This window comes from Aplidium turbinatum, chromosome 7, assembly GCF_918807975.1.
Source record: "Aplidium turbinatum chromosome 7, kaAplTurb1.1, whole genome shotgun sequence".
NCBI lineage: Eukaryota > Metazoa > Chordata > Ascidiacea > Aplousobranchia > Polyclinidae > Aplidium > Aplidium turbinatum.
In genome coordinates, this window is record NC_137478.1 from 2,154,082 (window position 1) to 2,160,676 (window position 6,595).

Here is a 6,595-nt window from a genome sequence, read left to right on the forward strand (position 1 = left end):
AACAGTCATCCCGTTGAGACCTTGCAATTAGCACAGAAATAAAAGTCTGTTTGTAGCGTTAATAGTGTTTAATGGGATATAATGTAACTTACGTTAGCAGATTGTTGACATGTTGTCCATATTCAATTGAATTAGCACTCGCAAATCGTGTGAGATACACGTTTGGAAATTTTGTTTTACTTTTTCTATTCTTCATTTTTCTTGCAGATCCACGCCGTTTGTTATACAACAGGCTACTTACCCAGGTAATCAGGAGATGACTGATTCTTTTAACTAATTCATCTAGGCCAGAGGTGGGCAAACTACGGCCCGCGGACGGCATGCGGCCCATAACAACCTTCTGTGCGGCCGCGAAAGCCTGAAGCAAATATATAATAAAATAATCCTAAAATTGCTTGAAAATTTTAATTACTACAATGACTTAATTAAACTTTTTCTTTATATATTTCATCTTGATAAAGATAAATAATTTAGTCTTTTTGTCGCATTGTAGTAGTTTTTTTCCCCAGCCACATTGTGATCTTGCATGAATGCATGACTGTTATATTAGTGTGAAAGCAGCCATTGCTAAACAGCCGATTACGTCACAATCGAAACTTCTGACTTCGGTCTGTCGCATCATGAGACTTTCTTTTTCGTTTTAGTCTTGGATCAAGGCCAAGACTATTGGTAGAGAGAAAATCGGCGATTGCGACAGTTTTTCTGATTATGTAAATTCGCTCACAGATGTATTCTGTTTAATTCGTTTAAAGTGCGTCTGGCAAAGTGTTATTTTGATAGTATTCAAATAAATAATTGAGACAAACATTTTTATATCTTTTATGTAATACAGTACATGTACTGTATATAAAATCTCCGTTTCTTTCGTCACTTTAAAAATAAATAAAAGCTTGTGTTTTGACTATTTTAGATTTGATGTTTTGGCTTATAATCTTAATTATACTATACTGCGGCCCTCGAACAAATTCAGATTCTGAATGCGGCCCTCGAGATAAAAAGTTTGCCCACCCCTGATCTAGGCTACCTGTATCAACTATAAGGGTTTGGTGGCCGTGGCTAATTATATTCATCGATACATGTACCATAGATCTTGTACGTGCACGTCACCAATACGGCTTTTCCATCTTTTCTTTTTGTTGGTTTTGTTGTTGTAGTTCATTTCCACACTTTCGTTTCTTTTGGTTTACGACAAAGAAAAATAAATTGAATTGAATTGTATGCTTTTCCTAACTTGGCTTGTATAATTGCATTTGAAGGCTATTAGGCAATTATTTGTACCATTTAACGCATAAATTGTTGCCGAATAGCTGACAGAATCAACATAAAACTTCTAAGACAATTCAGAGCGAAGTGACCCGCGCTTAAAACTTGACAGTAAAACTTAAAACGAGAGTAGTCTGATTAAAAAATCACTTCCAGTTCAAACTAATCGTGTTGATGATAAAGTAGGTTAGTGGTCTTATCTAATCAGTCAATTAGGTAAACGACTAAATCACTGTCAATGCATATGAAGACATCAAAACAAGCCGTTGATTAAAGATTATTGTAATTCCCTCCAAAACCAAGCGCTAGTCCTAAAATGTGCTGCAGTGCTGCGTGTTTCGATTTTTTGACATATGTTTGATGTCAGACAACGTTGTGGCTACCAAATACAATAGAAAAAGAACAACACCTTGAGTGGTGAAAAAGTCTCAAAAGAAAAAGGCAGCAACTAGCGACGCGCCATTGCCAGATCCACAACTCAATGTTTGGGCAAATCTCAGACCAAGGAAGGTTTCAGCAGAAAAAAGTAGTGAGAAGTTTAGATGCAAAAGCTTCAACTTCGCTATGGCGACAGGAGGCAGCAATTTCATGAAACTGGGTTTGAGAAATGTTATTTCGAATCTGTTCCAGTTGTGGCTTGGCTAGAAGACGTTATTGCAAGGCAGATGATTTTTTTTTCACAACTTTGTTTTCGAGATTTTTGTTCATTGATTGCAAGTAAAGAATCTTTTTAGAAATAGTAAGGTATATTTACAAGAAGAAAATTTAGATGGGTCATGCCTTTTAAAACAACTTAAAATTTTGTTTTTACGTTTTGTAACCCTTTTGAGATACTTTCGAAACAAATAATTTGTCTTGAGTTAGTTTCGAAGTGCGTTTTGTGATAAAGAATTTTGTTAGAAAATGCTTGGATTTTGTTTTGATTTTCAAACAAAATGTACTGGAATCGAACCCAGAACATAGAAAAATTATGCTTCCAATTTAAAATTATCTCGCACTTTATCACCTCGTTATCAAAAATACAGAAAGAGGGCCAATTACTATCAATAACAGTAATATTGGTAGAGTAACAATTTATAAACCGCAGTAGGCTATATCCTTCGTTGAGTGTTTCCTTATTTATCATTCTAATTGTCTTTGCTCGCTACAAATTGTTTTCCTGTAAACGAAGAGGATGCTATTCCGCTTTTAAAAAACTTTCTTTGAAGACGTATTTTTCTAATTGCAAATCAATCTCTTATTTTGCAAATCAAATCTTCAAAACCGTGTAATTCTGCCAAGGTTGCGGCAAATCAATAAAAAACCTTTCAACACCAATTTTTTTTTGTTTTTTCTGGAAGATGGCCCAAAAATATTGTTGCAATAATGAATCAACTAGAAAAAGTCTTTTTTTTAGTATTTTACACTTGAACAACTCAGTTAGCACAATGAAATATAAATTTAACCTCGTTTGGCCTTTGGGAGCCGGAGAAGGTTTATCTCTGATAAGTCGAAGCAATATTTGTGGTGTATTTGTAAGATAAGCTGAGGTAAACATTGTGTGGGGCTTACAAACCCAAATTAATGGGCAACGTTTTCTAATTGTTTCATAAGTTGGACGAAAAAGTTTCATACGCCGTATGTTGAGTACGTCTGACCTAATGCATTCAATGGGGCGTCCATTGGTTACAATCAGCTCACGTGAACGTCTCTTGAGGTACGAGCTGTCATATGCATAGCCTATGTGCGCATTTCATTGCGGTATGAACGGATATAAGTCCAAGTCCAGACATATGTTGTTACTTTGCCGTTCCTCAACGTTATACTAATGCAAAGCTTTCTCTCATCACACTTCGGCAAGTTGGAGATTTTTTAACGCTTTTTCACTTCGACTTCTGTCAAAACATTAAAATAATTCGTTAAAATTTCATTATAAAGTAATGACGTAACCATCTGCCATTGTGGTTTTCTTCCAGATGGGCGCGAGCTCATCATGTCGTTCCCACCGCCCTTCTGGAAGATGATGTCACCGTGCATGACGTCATCTACCATCACGGCAACAATGAGACGCGATAAATTTGATACTTGAACCGGTTTTAAGATAAAATCATCAATTTAAGAAATGAATTTTGAGCCACGAGATTTAATTTGTTTGGCTTCTTCAGACGGAGGTGGAATATTAAACTGTAGGTTTTTAATTGTCTTTCAACGATGACTTACTCGGTTAATTCAATGAAAGCTTGAATTTCAATTCCACTTATCGTACAAACAACTTCGCTACACACGACTTACAAACAGGTGGGAAAGGTAAGCTAATTGTTTCAATCTTCCATGTCTTCACAACAAGACGACGTTAACATAACTTTCACAAATAAGCTGTTGCCATTTTAATATTCAATTATCACTTGTTAACCATATTAATAATAGCAGTGCAAAAATCAGTAGTAACCTGCAAATAGTAACATTTCAATGTCAAAGTGAATATTTCTCAAATGAACTAAATTGAATGCATGGCTTATAAATTTGAAGACTATAACAGGAGACAAAATTTCTTCACAAGCCACACCAATAATATCAACAAGTGATTTAAGTTGAGGAGCATCCCTTAATGATTTATTTTAATCAACAACGCTTGAATTCGAAGTCAGGTTTCGTTGCAGATCTTGTGCAATTTCTCGTTGTTGCACTCATAGTGACGTCAGTGAAAGTCTGACAAAGTTCATTGTCATGCCTCATCTTCCTATCGTCTAGTTCTGTGGTTTAAAAGTGAAAGCAACGAAATCAATCAACTAATTGGTATTTTACAAGACGGGAACTAAATTACTTTTGAACAAACGATTGAACGCATTTTTAGGTGTGAATTGGAGTGATTGTTAATAATAATAATGACGTTAACAAGGTCCAACCTGATCGTTGGCTATGAGAACTTGTCTGTCCCTGCGCGAAATTTAAATAATTATTGATTTTAGTTTATCGCCTACTGATTCCAAGCAAAATTGTTGTTAAAAAATGCATTTAATGCCAAGATTCAAAGTTTGATGCCATGCAACTTATTTCGTGCTCAGTGGGGATTAAGGAGGTTTCTATTTTGTGTTTATTTTATTTTCTCTCTTTTCACGCGATAAATCAAACCAAAGATTTTGTTATACAATCTACGCAACTTTAATGAACTATTGTGCAGTTTTATTTTACTAAGGTATTGTTACGTATTGCGCGGTCTTCATGCGTCATAGTGAGAAACCGAAGACTATCTCAAGTCTGTGTTTGTGACGCTAGATTATCCCTTGTGGGTGTAAATGGGGTTTGGTGAATGAAATTTAGCGCCAAGTTACCTTCAAAACTTTGTTCAACCTGAAGTTGAAATACCACAGAAACTCAAGTCAGCTGAAATGAAAGGCTGCTGCGTAGACGAGTGGTGAGAACGTCTGCGCGACGTTCGAAAGGACGTGAGTTCGACACCGCCCCAGAACACGCGGCTGTGTCTAGGCAAAGACACTTAATGGCAAGCCAAAATCAGGGAGCAGCTGACTCGAAGACTATATGTCACTTCGCTGCTTCCTGTCGTTGTTGTATCGTACCTGGGATTGCAGTGTACTGTATGATATCGCGATGGGCGCAAATAAAAAGCATGATTATTATTAAAGGTTCACTGCCGTTATTTTATTGGAATAACTAGTTTGGTTGGTTTTTTGGAACAAACTAAAGTCAGCAATTTCTTGATGCAAAATCAAAAAATATAAAAGTAAAATTGTCAACAAAGTTCAGTACATTCGTAGTGACTGTAAAAGATCGTTATGAAATTTTAGCGCCTTATTTGAGTATATTTTTACGTCCCTTTTAATAAAAACATCAAAATGTTAATAAGTTACCATCACAAAAAGAAAACAAATCAATAGCTTTATTTCTCAAGTCTGAACCTTAAAACATTTGACCAGGCTAACACTCACAATAGAATTTCAATACAATTTTCCCACTTTTAATCATCAAAAAAACATCATCATTCTTTCAAAATGATAATACTGTCATATTTTCCAATGACAAACCCAGCGACAGTTTCACAATATTTAATTTGCCTTCAGAGCAATGAGAAAGTTTTAGAGTCACGAACGTAACATTTCCATGAATTAAACCAAACTTGCAGAAAATACTTTATTAATATTACTTTTTTTAAAATAAGCAAATTTCTCAGTTTAAAATACTTTATGCAACCCTACAAATCGATTGGTTGGTCAGAATTGAGTCAGGGTAGACATTAAATGTCGCTGCACCTTACCATCTAATTCCCAGAAAATCTGCAAATCCGTTTTATGAAAATCAAACTTGTTCTAATTTAATTCCTTATCTAATAAATAATCTTTTTACGTTTTGGTGCTTAGTAACATTTTTAAAGTTTTTTTTATTGCAAAGTTTGCTGTAATTTGTTACCATCCCAGACAGCAAAATCCGCCACTTTTACATTGATACAACGTCTGCAGATATTACTGTAAAAATGATGGATTTTCCTGTCTGAGATACAACGTAAGCCGTGGCCTAAGCAACCTGTGCCATTGGTGAGCCTACTAATTTTTTGGTTGTTTTTGTTTCTTAAGATTTTTATGGAAATCTTTGAATGCTTTTTATTTTAATTGTTCAGCACTTGGTGAAGACATTTCTTCAATAAATTACTTTGCAAAAGTTTTTAAAAGTTTGTTTCAAATTTACAAAAAGCTAAAATTATTATGGAAATCCCTAAATCTTAAGGGATTTATTCTTGATGTGGTTAACTTATTTGACCTAGGAAAATGACAGTTGTTGTATTAATGAAGGATACAATATGAACGGACAGAAGCCTAATTTACTTTTTAAGATGAATTATTCAGTGAAAGTCTTTCTTTCTGTTGTTAGTGGCTGTTAATGACTGGTGTTACAGAAGCAGAAGCCCGGAGCGGCCTGCCGTCAGGTGAAATCGTTTCTTTTATTCGTCATAATGAACGTTGAAGATTCTTCTTCGACAAAGAGATAATAGAAAATACACGATTACCTTCACAAAATAGTGTAATACTTCATTCATGAGATAAATCATAAAATATAATGTTGAGTTTGTTTTTCTGTTTGTCTGTTTTTTACACTGTACGATTTTAATAAAACGGTTGCTTTGGTAAATCGTAAGTAAAACAAATCAAGTAATACCCCGGCTTTTATCGAATAAAAAAATTAAAAACTTGATGAATACCGTTTACCGTGAACTTAGAGTTTTTGCATTGCTGAGTATAGAATGACGTCACAATAACAAGAACTAACCAATGAAGACAAATTTCAATCTTTTAAAAAAAATTAAAAATTTGAAAAATTAGTTTAAAAATTCGTTTAACTC